At 44.7% G+C, this 15,596-nt stretch overlaps 1 protein-coding gene and 1 long non-coding RNA gene across 16 annotated transcripts in view; one reads left to right on the top strand and one right to left on the bottom strand.

Annotated features, from left to right (window-relative positions):
• Positions 1–15,596, bottom strand: part of HS3ST4 (heparan sulfate-glucosamine 3-sulfotransferase 4) — a 441,709-nt gene that overhangs the window by 72,219 nt on the left and 353,894 nt on the right. The window lies entirely within an intron of this gene.
• The window catches only part of LOC107128340 (uncharacterized), a 103,409-nt gene continuing 92,228 nt past the window's right edge, over positions 4,416–15,596 (top strand). For 9 of the 10 annotated variants that reach the window (XR_001487332.4, XR_010583813.2, XR_012428829.1 and 6 more), the window contains exons 1-2: positions 4,416–4,651; positions 6,137–6,259. This is a non-coding gene — a long non-coding RNA (uncharacterized lncRNA). The remainder of the gene's footprint in view (positions 4,652–6,136; positions 6,260–15,596) is intronic. The other variant, XR_012428835.1, reaches the window with a different exon arrangement.

Raw genomic sequence — 15,596 nt, 5'->3', positions numbered from 1 at the left:
GTGCTCAATCATTATAAAAGTTTTTATACCAGATTTCAGATGACCTTGGCTATCTCCCACCTGAATGGGTGATTGCAGAACTATGCTGAGAAACAGTCCCAGTCCCTGTCACAGCTAAGTGTCAGTGCAAAGATTTATGAGCAATGTCTGCTATGGAAAAACAAGCAGAGGTCAATGAAAAGATGACGAGTATCTGAAGACTGTAAAATGTTGAGCTGTTGGATAGCAGGAAACAAGGAAGTCAGACAGCAGTGTACTTCAGCAACTCAGTGGCCACCAGCAAGTCCCTGGAGCAAGGGAGTAAGACGAGCTGGTGCAGAGTTGAAGTTAATCTGGTGGCAAAGCTTTCAATGAATGTATCCTTGCTGTTCATCCTACTTTATCAGCTGTGGACATCCCAAAGACTCCAGTAAAAGGACAACATAGGTCAAGCTCGAACGACTGCACCTGCTTCCTGGGGCTCCTGAGTCCTCTCATGTCTTAGGAAGCTTGAGCAGTTATCTAATCTTTCTTCGGGGCAGGGCTGGGTTTCTCTGATTTGACCATAAAGAAACTTCTAATTCACAGACTCAGGGTTCTGACAACAATCAAAACAATCACAAGTAAAAATAATAGTAATAGGCCTGGCGCGGTGGCTCATGCCTGTAATCCCAGCACTTTGGGAGGCCAAGGTGGGCGGATCATGAGGTCAGGAGTTTCAGACCAGCCTGGCCAACATAGTGAAACCCTGTCTCTACTAAAAATACAAAAGCATTAGCTGGGCGTGGTAGCAGGCGCCTATAACCCCAGCTACTCGGGAGGCTGAGGTAGAAGAATTGCTTGAACCCAGGAGGCGGAGGTTGCAGCGAGCCAAGATTGTGCCACTGCAATCCAGCCTGGGCGACAGTGCAAGACTCCATCTCAAAAAAATAAAAATAAAATAATAATGGTAATAATAATACTAGAGCATTTGAAAGACATTAAAATGTGTTCACCTTCCTGGAGTAACCCATTTAATCCTGTCAAAATCCCAGTGAGGTATCATGATCGTGATCTTCACAGATCAGGCTAAAAGGGTTTCTGTGTTCTGCCTGCTTCACACGGTCAGAGGAGGATAGAGATGGAAACTGGCAACTATTAGTCATGCTGTTCAATCAATGAATTAATGAATGACATGGTTAATTTGGGTTTTCTCACCCAAGTTTTCGTACCATGCCTATTTTTCCAGTATAGGTAGCTAAGGGACCCTCTCCTCTCTACTTTATTTCATTCTTAGGCATAAAAGATAATGTTTTGTGAAAATGGTTTTGCCTTTTCTGGCTTGGTGATTTTCTGTAAGCAAATCAGATATCACACTCTGTGATCAATATTGAAGAAAAAGAGAGAGGAGGGGAGGGAAGAAGAGAGAGAAGGGGGACAATGGTAGGGAAAGAAAGGAGGAAGGAAAAAACAGCCCAAATACAGCCCCACCTCATTTGCCATCCTGAACCCCTGGACCTGCCACTCTGACAAGGCCTCTCCCTCGCCTCCACTCTGCCATGGCCTTTTCCCAGGTCCCAGGTTCTGCCTATGTCTTATTCTTTGAACCTGAGGCTTAGGATCACTTCTTTGGGTTTCTCTGCTTGATCACAACTTGAACTCATCTTTTGAATCACATTCTTTCCACCTCCCTTGGCAAGGTATGACCCTCAGGCCTCCCACCTCAGTCCAAGGCTTCAAAGCCAGAACCCACCTTCCTCCCAGCTCCCAGGTTGGAACTGGGACAATGAATGGGGCCGGGAAAATCATCGTCCCTTGAGAGTCACTTATGTGAACTGATCGTCAGGACACCAGGAGCCAATTCAGCAGTTCTGCTTCTAGGACCTCACCCATTCCCTTTCCCTCTCTAGGCCTGTTTCCCTATCTGCACCAGAAAGGGATTGAGTCAGGTGTTCTGACGGTGCCTCCAAAGCCAAGATCCCAGAATATCTGCTTCCCTGTGGAACAAAGTAGAGGCAAAGGATACAACAGAACCAATTTCTAGCCGAGTAGATTCGCCTCTGCCCTGGGGAGTGAGAGGGTGCAGCAGAAATTCAGCAATTCTTTAGCACTGGCCCAAGACATGATGGACAGGGAAGACTCCTGTAATCATGAGGCAGGAGAGAGCACAATCCATTAAGACCTTTTAGCCACAGCCTCCACAGAGCCGTTCACCTCCTGCTGTGCCTGTGAGCCATGTCACCCCCAGCGTTCTCAGCCAAGGAGCTCTCTCCTGCTGGCCTCTTTAGCTCACTCGGGTTGCTGCCCTGCCCTAAAGCCCACATTTAAGTCAACCAAAAAGACTGCAGGAAGAAATGCAATCTAAAAATATTAACATCCCTTTGGGACCTGATTTCTTTTTCTTCTTTTGACAAATGGAAAATCCCCAGGGGTTGTTCTGAGCTGATGCCCAGATACTGCGCAAATAACAGGCCATGGTGCAGCCTCTGGCTCAGCCCCTTTCTCCAACAGATGAGGAAATTAAATTTCAGAAAGGTTTGGTCACTTTCTAGGAATCACACAGCCACAATTACCTAGCTCAGAGAACATGTATAATGCAAAGATCTAATGGGGCTGTTTTCCTTGCAACAACTTGTGTTGCCTCCCGGTTGGCACCATTCAATCTGACTACTCCATCAGGACCTGATTAAATCTCAGAGCAGACTTCTCAGACTGCCATCAAACTCGATTTTAATTCTCTCTCACGTTTTCTGAGTAGGACTGTGGCCTTCTACCCTGGCCCCAGTGAGATGTTTTCTGAAACTCCTGTAATACACCTCACAGTAAGATGGAGGCTTTTACCTAGCCCAGACCTGTATCTCTCTTCTTCACACAGACAGATGCAGGTTTAGCTCTACCTGCATGACCACCACAAAGGCAAGGAAAAGGAATGCTTGGCAAGAAATGCACTAGCTCACTTCTTTATTTATCCTTTGAGACGGAGCCTCACGTTGTCGCCAGGCTGCAGTGCAGTGGAGCCATCTCGGCTCACTGCAACCTCCACCTCCCAGGTTCAAGCAATTCTCCTGCCTCAGCCTCCTGAGTAGCTAGGACTACACATGCATGCCACCACACTCAGCTAATTTTTGTATTTTTAGTAGAGACGGAGTTTCGCCATGTTGGCCAGGATGGTCTTGATCTCTTGACCTCATGATCTGCCCACCTCGGCCTCCCAAAGTGCTGAGATTACAGGCATGAGCCACCGCACCCAACCTGCACCAGCTTTTAGAGTGATACATGTCACTTCTTCCTACATGTCTTTGGTCAAAACAAGTCATATGGCCACACCTGAGTTTCAGCATGTGGGGATGATCCTACCATGTGCCCTGGGCAAGAGAACCAAGTACCTGTGAAAGACACTACCTTTGGCCACAGAAAGGTGTTTGCTCTCCTCTTTAGCAGAGAGTCTTGGATAAGCTTAGATAAGTTACCCAACCTCCCTGAGACTCATCAAGTGCAGGTTGAGTACCCCTTATCCAAAATGCTTGTGACCAGAAGTGTTTCTGATTTTGGACATTTTCAAATTTTGGAATATTTCCTTTATGTACTTACTGGCTGAGCATCCTAAATCCGAAAATCCAAAATCCAAAAATGCTCCAATGAGCACTTCCTTTGAGCATCACGTTAACACTCAGAGTTCCAGATTTGGGGGCACTTGGGATTTTGAATTTGGGGATTTGGAATGCTCAACCTGGATCAATTTTACAAGGTCACAGTGAAGATTAAATATGAAAATATAATGTGAACTACTCCACAAAGTATACCTATCCAATTATAAATATGTATACATTTTATTATAATAATGATACAGATGTTGAACTTGTCATTGCTAGGATATTTACATAACAGAGAATGCTGAGCTGAGGATAGGTTGATCTGCATTGTCATGAAAAATTTTTAAAAACAACAGATAAACACCTATGTGTCATGGTTCATTATTGTGGTAAACACAATGATGTCCTTTGTGATTTTTTAGGAGGTTGGGAGCAGGGCAGCGGCAGGGAGAAACTCTGTCTACCGTGTAAGAGGCCGCTAATAGCACCCACCAGTGTGCACACATTAGGTAAAGATCAGTCAGAAACATCCACCTCACACTACAGGAAAGAGCACTGTTTAAACACACAGGTTTGCTGCCTTGCAATGGCTCTCAGAGCACTTCTGTGCCCTCCGCTCCTGACTATGGATTGGTGGAACCCACAGCCACAATCCCAATCCTCAGCTCAGAGACTCTTGAAACTCTGGACTCTGATGGGGTAATTACCACCAAAATAATGACCTGGTGCTGACGCACTCCAGTTGTCTGGACGGGGGGAGAGGATAAAGACGACTAAGATGGCGCATTTCCGGGTTCTTCATCACCAACTTACCCGCGCGCGGGAAAATGCAGCCCACGCCCGGGAAAAATACAAACCAACTGCGCAGGCGCAACATGGCGTCCAATCAAGGAAACCAAAACTTACCTGGCCGCACCTAAAAAACGCCCCCAACAAGCTCGTGTCCCGTCTATTGCCCTCCCACTCCCAAGCCTTAAACAAAAAAGTCGATCCCGGCAGGCGCGCGGCGCGAACTTCCTCGGCCACTCCTCATATGCGAACCTAGAAACCTGGCCCAAAAACGCCGGAGCAACTTCCTCGGCCTCCACCGCCGGAAACCGGTAAACTTCGCCCTTTCTTCCTTCACATTGGCTAGCTAATAACGTTTCTTTTTTACCTCGCCTACTTGCCTTTTCTCTGGCGCCTGCTCTGGTGGTCGCATAAAACAAATCACCAGTACCCAGTTCTTATCTTCCCATTTCATTCTGCTGAAGACAGCCGTTCTTCTTGCACCAATGGTTTTCTGACCAATAGTTCTCAAAAACTTCCAACCTGGTCTACTGGCCACTGGTTCTGACAGTGAACCACTTACTTCCCCGGCCCCTTGATAGAAATTGAGAAGGATTCATGGGAAACAGATGTTTAGCTCTTGCCTTGTTAGGTAAACTGAGTCGATTGGGAGGGGAAGTTCATTTGAATGGAGGAGAGTTGGCTTCCTTGTGAAAAACAAGGAATCTTAATTCATTCTTCTCTCTCTGTCTCTCTCTCTGTTTCTCTCTCTCTTTCTCATGCAAATGAGGATACATTATGATGTAAATCCAGCTGGTCAAGTATGGTGTTGTGTTTATACCCGAGGGGGTTGTTATCAAATGCCCAGTGAGCCTGAAGCATGTCGACAGACAAGCCAGGTCATTGAGAATCCTTGGCCCAAACTGCAAAGCTTCACTGCCCAAATGAATCAAATCTATCAGGGGGTTAGCACACCACTTCTTTCTGGTCAATGTATATTCAGCCAAGGTGAGCTACAATATATCAGCATATTATTCATCCCAAAAACACTTGAGAGGAGAGGAAAGAAAGTAGAGCTTCCATATGCACCCACATGCAATGGTTCTACAGAGTAGAAGGCATTTAGTCAGGGGATAGGGACTAGAGGTTTACTGGATTTGAGGACTTTAAAATAAGAAGTCTGAGGATTATTATGTAGGAAACTTTTCTTCAAAACTAAGGGTTGGTGAGTATCGCTAGCTTTAGCTAGATTAGTGAGTAACATCCAGAGCTATGCTACCGCCATAATTCCAGCAGCAGGTGCATGTGACGTCTTCCCTGATAGCCCCTGGGCCCACCAAGTCATTGTGCCCCTCAGTTCCCAGCCACCATGACCCAAAAAGAGTGTCAGAATTTCCCCTACTAGTGCCCAGATTTTCCTAATTATGATCATTGCTTGAGTTCCTGCTGGGAGCTAAGCAAAGTAAAGTACTTTACAAATATCATCTCCTGTATCCTAGCTGAAAACTGAACCTCATAAAGGCTATATCACTTAGCCACAGCCACACATCTTCTCAATGCCAGAGTTGAGGTTTGGGGCTGAGCCAGTCTAACTTCAAATCCTGTGCCTTCCTCTCTGACCTCAGCAGGCTGCCTCCCTGCTGAGAGCCCTGACCCTCTCTCATGAATGATTCACATTAAAGAGCAGTTTGGGATGACAGAAATAAAAAACAACTCATCAAATTTAAGAAAAGATAATGGTGATCTGGCAGTGCTGGGTAACTCTGAATTTAATGTCATAAGAACAAAATAGAACAATCAGATCTAATTTTTGTCAGTTCCCCATAGAGCATCTAGTCCAGCGCTTGGAAATGCCCATGACTTCAGAGGCCAGTAAAGAGACAGCAAGGAGTCAAGATTCTCTGCTGAAGAGAAACGAAAATACCTTTCTGTGGTCAAAGGTAGGTAAAGAGCAATCGGAAACATCCATCTCACACTAGAGAAAAGAGCACTGTCTAAACACACAGCTTTGCTGCCTTGCGATGGCTCCCAGAACGCCTCTGTGCCCCCTGATCCTGACTATGAGTTGGTGGAACCCATAGCCACAATCCCACTCCTCAGCTCAGAGACTCTCTTGAAACTTTGGACTCTGATGGGGTAATTACCACCAAAACAATGACCTGGTGCTGACCCACCTGACCCACTCCAGCACCCAGTTCTGTTCTTCCCATTTCATTTTGCTGAATGAATGATGCAAGCCATTCCTCTTGCACCAATTGTTTTCTGACCAATAGTTCTCAAAAGCTTCCAACCTGGTCTACTGGCCACTGGTTCTAACACTGAACCAGCTACTTCCCTGGCCCCTTGATGGAAATTGAGAAGGATTCATGGGAAACAGATGTTTAGCTCTTGCCTTGTTAGGTAAACTGAGTCAATTGGGAGGGGAAGTTCATTTGAATGGAGGAGAGTTGGCTTCCTTGTGAAAAACAAGGAATCTTAATGCATTATTTTTCTTCTACTCTCTCTCTCTCTTTCTCATGGAAGTGAGGATACATTATGACACAAATCCAGCCGGTCAGGTATGGTGTTGTGTTTATACCCTGAGGAGATACCCTTCACAAATATTTGCTTCTCCTGCCCAGGGCACCTGGTAGGATTGTCTCCATCTACTAAATCTCAGGCATGGCCATATGACCTGCTTTGACAAATGACATGTAGGAGGAAGTGATGTTTGTCACTCTAAGAGCAGGTGCATTTCCTGCCAAGCTTTCCTTTTCCTTGTCTTTGTGGTGGTAGAAGTCTGTGTTATAAGGGAGCCTCCCCCGGCATAGATCCCTGAATGCCTCTGTGGAGTAGTGCACTTCTGCTGTCACATGATAGATATGTTTTATGAGTGAGAAATTATTTAAAATTATGGAGGTTTTGTGGCGTTTGTTACTGCAACTGCCACAAAATGGTGGTATTGTTACACTTGCACAAGACATCCATAGTAAATAGTAATACAAGTAATGAAAAAATAAGAAAATAAATACTAGACTCTGTTGTATTATATATATACACATATATATGCACATATATATGTGTATATATATGTAAATCGCATATACATGTTAGAGTCTGTTTTGAAGTTTCCAGGCAAGTTAATTGGGTCCAGAGTGGTGAATATTTGACCAGTGTCGTGCACAGGGACATACATGAAAGTCCCAAACCAAAAATCAAGATCTCCTTGTCCCCAGATGATCAGAACCACACTTCCTGAAGCCTTAAATTTGGTCTTCATGACAAAGAACAATCCCCTTCATTCTGAACTTCGTTCTGAAATTCTCCATCAGGATGTTATAAACATCACCATAGGATCTGCTTTTTTTTCCTGAGACCTTATTGTTTAAATCTTCTGGATGTCGCTGTTTATTTTTCTCTGTGTGATGTTTTTAGGACATTGGAGGTGCATGCTAAATAATAATTGCAGCAAGTATTAACATTAATTAGTTTTTCCAAGTGCTGTGATAAGCATTCAAAATTACTTATCTCACTTACTTCTTATAAATTTGGAGACCCTAGACTTCCACCTGCTCTCACAGATCATTATAGAAAGACCACATAGTCATCGTGGATTGTTGAGGGGAGCGTCTTATGTATCAGGATTTACATGCAGATGGCAGAGCTGAAAGGGTCTCGGGAGAATATCTTTTACAGCTGGGAACTCTGAAGTTTAGACAGAGGAGGGGGCTTGCCTAAGGTAACACAGCAACCTAGAGACCCAGGACTGACACTAGGTGTCCTGTCCTGCGGTTCACTTCACTTTTTCCAATAAACTTCATGGAATTGTCTGAAGACAGCTAGCAACATATGATATGTAAGATGAACAGTGTTAAAGAAGCTAGACAAAGCAGACATTTAGTAAATCGGAAGTCCCCACCTTAAACCAGGAATAATCTGCAGAGATGAAGGTCCCCACATGACAGCAAAGAAGCACAGAGAGCAAAAAGGAGCACAGAAATATATCCCAGCTCAGAGTCAAAGGAGCATGAGACCTGGTGAGGACAGCTGGGGACAAAGCCCTTGGCTCCCTTAAGATTCTCTGATACGAGGCAGATTCCTAGGAGAAAAGACAACACCTGCATTTAACATGTATACATGGGAGTCAGGCATGGTATCTCATGCCTGTAATCCCAGCACGTTGGGAGGCTGAGGCAGGCGGATCACTTGAGGTCAAGAGTTCAAGACCTGGCCAACATGGTGAAACCCCGCCTCTACTAAAAATACAAAAGTTAGCCGGGTGGGGTGGTGGGGAGCTCTTGTAATCCCAGCTACTCAGGAGGCTGAGGCAGGAGAATCACTCGAACCCAGGAGGCAGAGGTTGCAGTGAGCCGAAATTGTGGCACTGCACTCCAGCCTGGGTGACAGAATGAGACTGTTGCAAAGGAAAATAATAATAATTAAAAAGTAATAAGAATAACTTTTTTACGTTGGAGTATTCAGAATGAAAACTCAAAGATACAGAAGAAGTTGTCCATTTTCATGCTTAGATTCAACAAAGGGTAGACAACCGAGTGGAAATAGGATTGGACATAAAGGGTCCAATGGAATGCCAATAGACTGAGTGGGGACAGGCAGCAAGGCCTCTCTGTCTAGATTTTTCTTGGCCTCTCTGAGCAGTGTTCCTTCCTTGTGAGTGTGGGACACGACCCTCTCTGGAATGGGAGTCTCATGATCTATAGTCAATGATTTCTTTATGGCTAGTACTTTACCCAGCAGGTCAGAATAATATTTTTAGAGTTCCTGGCTGACTTTCGGAAAGAGGGGTTCCGGTTTCTATGAACTGCCTTGGGGAAGAGGGCGGAAGGAAGGAAGGGAAGGAGGGAGGGAGGAAGGGAGGGAGGAAGGGAGGGAGGAAGGAAAGAAAGAGAGAAAGAGATGGGAGGGAAATTGAATGGAAAGAAAGAGAGAGAGGAAAAAGAAAGAGAGAAAGAAAGTATATGGGGTGGGGAGGAAGGAGGGAGAACAGAAAACAGAGAGGGAGCCAATAAAAGAGATTAGAGAAAGATCAAAGAGAGGGAGGGAAGATGAGAGGAGGGAGGAGGAGGGAGAGTGAGTGGGGCCCTCCACAGCTGCATGAAATCCTTGCGGTGAACCTAGGTTCTTGACCAGAGAGACTGGAGCTCTGGTCTCTCTGTGTGATCTTTGACATATTTAATATCTTTAAGCCAGTTTCCCCCTGGGTAAATAAACACAATAATATTGACCTCTCAGGGTCTGTTGTGAAGATTAAAAGGGACACCTTGTGAAAAAAAAAATTACTAGTTTCACTTGCCCTGTGAAGGTGGGCTTCCTGGAATCCTGCTCATCTTTGTCAGGAAAGCTTGTGGGAGGAGGCTGTGTTATCTGTGTGTAGACAGCCCTGAAATCTGCATGTGGCTCTAGTAGTTGTCAGTCTCTGCTTGAGGTTTGCAGGGTAATTAAAGGCACAGTAGGCAGGTGTCATTAACTTGTTAACCTAAAGTTTTCGCCCCACTCCCCACCCCCACAGGAAGGGAGATTGCAAATGTGTTTGGAGGAACCAAGTCTGACTTAGAGTTTCCTTTCAATTATTTTCCCTGGAGCCTTGCACATTTGTTGGGCTCGTTATTAAAACTCAGGGTCTGCATTGTATTAATCCACCACACCTCTCCGGATGAACACAGTGGGTGCCAGTCTCCTTAAACTCAGTGCTGCCTAAAGGAGATCCCTGACCTCCTGTCCACGTGGTTCCCTCCATTCCAGCTCTGGGATGCAGACAGTGTTTAACATTTCCAGCTAAATTGCTCAAGTTACGCAATTAGGCCTTCTGAGTAGAAGCTCTATTTTTCACATGCTTCTGGGGGCCATCAAAGCAAGGATTCTCTGAATGGCACTTTTGAAATTCGGAATGTAAGGCTGACAGTAATAACACTGGACGCATGCCTTCACACAATTGGCAGTGCCTGCATACACCTCAGCTCATTTATCACCAGGGCAATATGCATGGGGTATGGCTTTGTCCGCTGGATGCATAAGAATGCTGAGGCTCAAGAAGCTCAAATCGCTCGGCAGAGGGTGCCTGGTTAGTGAGTGGTACGGAAGGAGTCTCATGCGAGTCTTTGACCACTTAGCTGGGACCCCGTCTGTCTTAACCCACATGGTAGCTGTGGTACTTTCCACAGTGCCTGGCATATGAAATGTGCTCAGTAACTATTTATCATTCACTGTTTGCTTCTGGAGAAACAATAATTCATGCCATTATGTAATTCACACCTAAGAGTGTGTGGACATTTTCAATCCTGCTTATAAAGTGAAAACAAAGGCCTATCTAATCCTACTAATTCATCTCAGCTTATGGGATGATTTCAGGATATGAGGACTGTGACATGGTAAAAAATATATATATACATATATATACACACACATATATATATACACACACACACATATATATATATATATAGTCTTCTACCTCTTCCCTGCCATACGACTCCTAAAATTCTTAGGATCTCCAAAGTAATGTCTTTATGTATATTAATGAGAGGACTGGTGGCTGGCAGCCCCTAAGTAGCTTCAGGATGGGGCTGGTTACTGGAAAGACCAAGGCAGGATTGGAGGGTTGAACTTTCAGCCCCGCTTCCCAATCTTCAGCTGGGAGACGGCAGAAGATTAAGTTGATCACCAAGGGCCAATTATGCCTACATAATACAGCCTCCTTAAAAACCCAGAGGGCAGGGTTCAGGGGCTCATGAACAGCTGGACACGTGGAAGCTCTTGGAGGATGGTGCACCCAGGGAGGGCACGGAAGCTCCTCACTCCTTCCCACATGCTTTGCCCTGAGCACCTCTTCATCTGTATCCTTTGTAACCTCCTTTATAACAAACCAGTAAACCTAAGTATTCCCCTGAGTTCTGTGAGCTGCTCCTGCAAATAATCAGACTTAAAGGAGGGGATTGTGAGAATCCCAATTTATAGGCAACCAGTTAGAGGCACAGGTAAAATGACCTGGGGCTTGAGCTCAGCCTCAAGCTGTGGAATCTGACGCTATCTCTAGGTCGAGGGTGTCAGAATGGAATTGGTGGCCGTGCAGTTGGTGTCCACTGCACAACTGATTGCTTGCTTGGTGTGTGGGGGACAACCCACATATAGGGTCACAGACCTCTTGTGGGTTGATCGTTGTGATGTGAAAGCAGAGGACAAACTGTGTTTTTCCACTCAAGGACACACACACACACACACACACACACACACACACACACACACACACACACACACACACACACACACAGGCACGCATTCCCCCCCGCCCCCCGGCAACCAGTACACATGCGCACGGGCACATGTACTCACAGCTACATCATTCTCCTGATGACTTCCCAGCAGGTCCACCACTTTTCTCCCCACTCACCTTGCCTTCACCCACAGCAGCACTTCCCAGCCTTCTAGCTTTCCATCCCACCTTCCTAATATGTGTCATTACTTATAGGACTTACTGTATTTTTTTTTCAATATTTTCTTTAACTCACTTTTTAAACACATGACTACCTTTAGAAAATAAGGAAATAATAAGATAATAATTATTATGTCAATATCACAAGCAGAAGCCCAGAATCATTTGCCATAGATAAAAGGCAATCATAAAAATTCAATAAGATGAAAACAAAACAGTAGTCTCCAATTTTAGCTAGATAATCATTATTTCTCAAGGCTTCTTATCTCTGTTTTTTCTCAATAGGGGACATTAACAAAAGGCAGAGAGTTATAAGAGACGTAGTATGATCAACTAACACATTCTCCTTAAAGAATTGCAAGAAAAATGGAAAGAGAATGACTTTCTTGCTGCGAGATTCAATGTTTTTTTTAAATTTTTTATTTTTTAGACAGGGTCTCACTCCATCACCCAGGCTGGAGTGTGGTGGTGTGAACATAGCTCACTATAGCCTTGAACTGTTGGGCTCAAGCGATCCTCCCACCTCAGCTTCCCAACTAGCTGAAACTACGGGTATGCACCACCACACCTGGCTAATTTTTTTTTTTAAATTTTAATAGAGATGGGGTCTCACTGTGTTGCCCAGGCTGGTCTCAAACTCCCGGGATCCTCTCAAGGCCTAGGATCCTCTCACCTGGGCCTCCCAAATTGCTAGGATTCCAGGCATGAACCACTGCACCAAGCTGGGATTCAATGTTGTCGAATGCTGTGTCCTAGTACCACTTAAAACTGTGTCACACACACAACCACACACATATTCAGTGTTGCATGTTCCATGCAGGTAAATGGTGGCCTAGAGGAAGAATTACGTCCCAACTCCTTTAAGTAACATTCCAAGAGTTGTGCTATATGGTCGACAATCTATCCTTTTTCATGTTGCCACCTGGGCCTGCCATTGGTTCTAGACTATTACAGACTGAATTGCTTCCTCCCTAACATTCATGTGTTGAAGTTTGTTCCTACATTCATTTGTTGTGATTGTATTTGGAGACACGGCCTTTAAAGTGGTAATTAAGTTCAAATGAGGTCATTAGGCTATGCCGGAATTCAATCTGAACAGTGTCCTTACAGAAGAGGAAATGAAGACACAGACACCCAAAGGGAAGAGGATGGAAAGACACAAGGATAAAGCAGTGATGTGACAGCCTAGAGAAAGTTCTCAGGAAATGCCAGCCCTGCCGACACCTTGATCTTGGACTTCCAGGCTCTGTGGCGCTGCCACTGCTCAGGTGGTTGCCTCACACCTGGTTGGAGCAGGAGTCATGCCTCTCCTCAAGCAATGCTCTGAGTGCCCTCATCACCAGACGTTTTCAAACCATGCACAAAAGTAGAATTTCCACTTTTGCCCAAATCCTGCAGTCTGTTCCGCCACTCATGGTCCATTATCACCACCTTCTACCTTTGGCTTCTCATCATGAACTTCTTGAGTCCAAGGTCCAGATCTTACTCATATAATAGGAGTTCAGCAAATGAATCTTTGATAAGATTGAATTAAGTACAAGGAATTAAAATGAACTGACTGGAAACTGAAGGAAATGAGTAATAGCTGAGAAAACAGGGCTTTGGAGACGAGATCCCGGCTTGCATTCTGTCTCTTTCATTTGCCAGCTGTGTGACCTGGGTGACTTCTTAAGCACTCTGGGCTCTCTCATCTTCTCACCTGGAAAGCAGGGTTAATAACAGCATCCTTCAAGGCTGTTTTAAGGATTAAACTAGATAAGGGAGACTTCCTGGGCAGGACACCAACTGCCAAATGACTACCTTCCCTTTCCACCAACTTCCCACTGGAATATTCATGAACATATACACACACCAATAAATGAAAGGTTGCTGCAGTCTTGGGAACAAAATAGTACTGATCGAAATCTTCTGGGCCCTCGAGGAATTTTCACTAACCAAAGAAAGGAAGAATCCCTGATGCAGAAAAATAAGACCAGGCACTTCTACAACTTCTGACCTACAGGGGCTTAGAGACGAGAACCCTGTGTCAGCCAGAGGCAGGAAGGCTTCTCCATCATGCAAGAACTCTGTGAGGAGGTGCTCATGGCAACTTAGCCCTCCATTGCCCTAATTACCCAATGAGCACTTCCTACGCTTATGCAGGACTACAATGCCCAGTGGTGGAACATAGCAATCACATGCATTCTCTCAAGCAGGAAACCACAGAAACAGGTAAATCAAGGCAGCTACAGCTTTTTACTCTTTTTTTTTTTTGCAAGAAAGGAATGAAGAGGAAACATATTGTACCAGTTAACAGCACAGACTTCAGCACCAGTTTGCTTACATTTAAATTTTGACTTAGACACTTACTAGTTGTACGATGTTGGATGAATTAGAGTGACTCATTTCTTCATCTGTCAAATGGGAATACTAAGAGTACTAATCTCAGAGGGTTACTGTGCAGACTAAATGAATGTAAAAGGCTTTGGAATAGTGCCTAGCACCCCAGTAAGTATTGCGTAATGTTTACACACATACACACACACACACACATATATATTTCTCAACATGAAGCTGAGATAGGAAATTCCTCCTGAGTCTTAAAGAGCCACACTGGCTAAACATCTTCCAAGATGCCAAAAATCTGGTTCAGAGTGGTAAATCTCACTGATATAAAAGACAGGTTCTAACAGCAATCAGAAGTGAAGTGAAGGGTCCACAAGTAAATAAAGAAGGGAAATAAAGATGAATCTACAAACACTAACATAGACAAACAGCAGAACTGAGTAAAACTTTTTCCTGGGCCGGGTACCGTGGCTCATGCCTGGAATCCTAGCACTTTGGGAGGCCGAGACAGGTGGACCACCTGAGGTCAGGAGTTCGAGACCAGCCTGGCCAACATGGTGAAACCCTGTCTCTACTAAAAATACAAAAATTAGTTGGGTGTGGTGGTGAGCGCCTGTAATCCCAACTACTCAGGAGGCTGAGGCAGGAGAATCGCTTGAACCTGTGAGGCGGAGGTTGCAGTGAGTGGAGATCATGCCGCTGCACTCCAGCCTGGGCAACAGAGTGAGACTCTGTCTCACAAAATAATAATTAATAATAATTCCTGTCCTTACATGAGGAAATATAAGCACAGCCAAAACTTGTGCAGCAAGAAAGAAGGCTACAGAAATTGTAAGACACAGGTAGAATATGCCTATGGAGAAGATACTATAGACAACAAGGATAATTTTTTGAAAGTGAATGTTTTATGGTCTCCATAAAGTTTCAAAAATGTAATTTTGATGTAATATAAAATAAAGCTGAAATGATTTTAAAAAAGACTGAAATGAATAAATAGTTGTTTGTGGTAAGCTAGATTGTGTAGAAAACAAATAAAATAAAGAGAGTTAAAATATGCATTAAATGTGGTCAAGGAAAAGGTCAGCTTCAACGCATGAAAATATAACCCATGTGAGAGAAAACTTGGGATGTTATAAAAGTACAGGAAAACAGCAAAGAAGATGAAAATGTTAAGAGAGATGGAAAATTCGTGAAGAGCAGTTGTTCTTTCTTTTTTTGAGACGGAGTCTCGCTCTGTCGCCCAGGCTGGAGTGCAGTGGCCGGGTCTCAGCTCACTGCAAGCTCCGCCTCCCGGGTTTACGCCATTCTCCTGCCTCAGCCTCCTGAGTAGCTGGGACCACAGGCGCCCGCCACCTCGCCCGTCTAGTTTTTTGTATTTTTTTAGTAGAGATGGGGTTTCACCATGTTAGCCAGGATGGTCTCGATCTCCTGACTTCGTGATCCGCCCGTCTCGGCCTCCTAAAGTGCTGGGATTACAGGCTTGAGCCACCGTGCCCGGCCGAAGAATAGTTGTTCTTAAAGAA

This window comes from Macaca fascicularis, chromosome 20, assembly GCF_037993035.2.
Source record: "Macaca fascicularis isolate 582-1 chromosome 20, T2T-MFA8v1.1".
In the NCBI taxonomy this organism is placed as follows: Eukaryota; Metazoa; Chordata; class Mammalia; order Primates; family Cercopithecidae; genus Macaca; species Macaca fascicularis.
The sequence above is the reverse complement of the archived record's forward strand: the minus strand, read 5'-3'. Positions and strand labels throughout refer to the sequence as shown.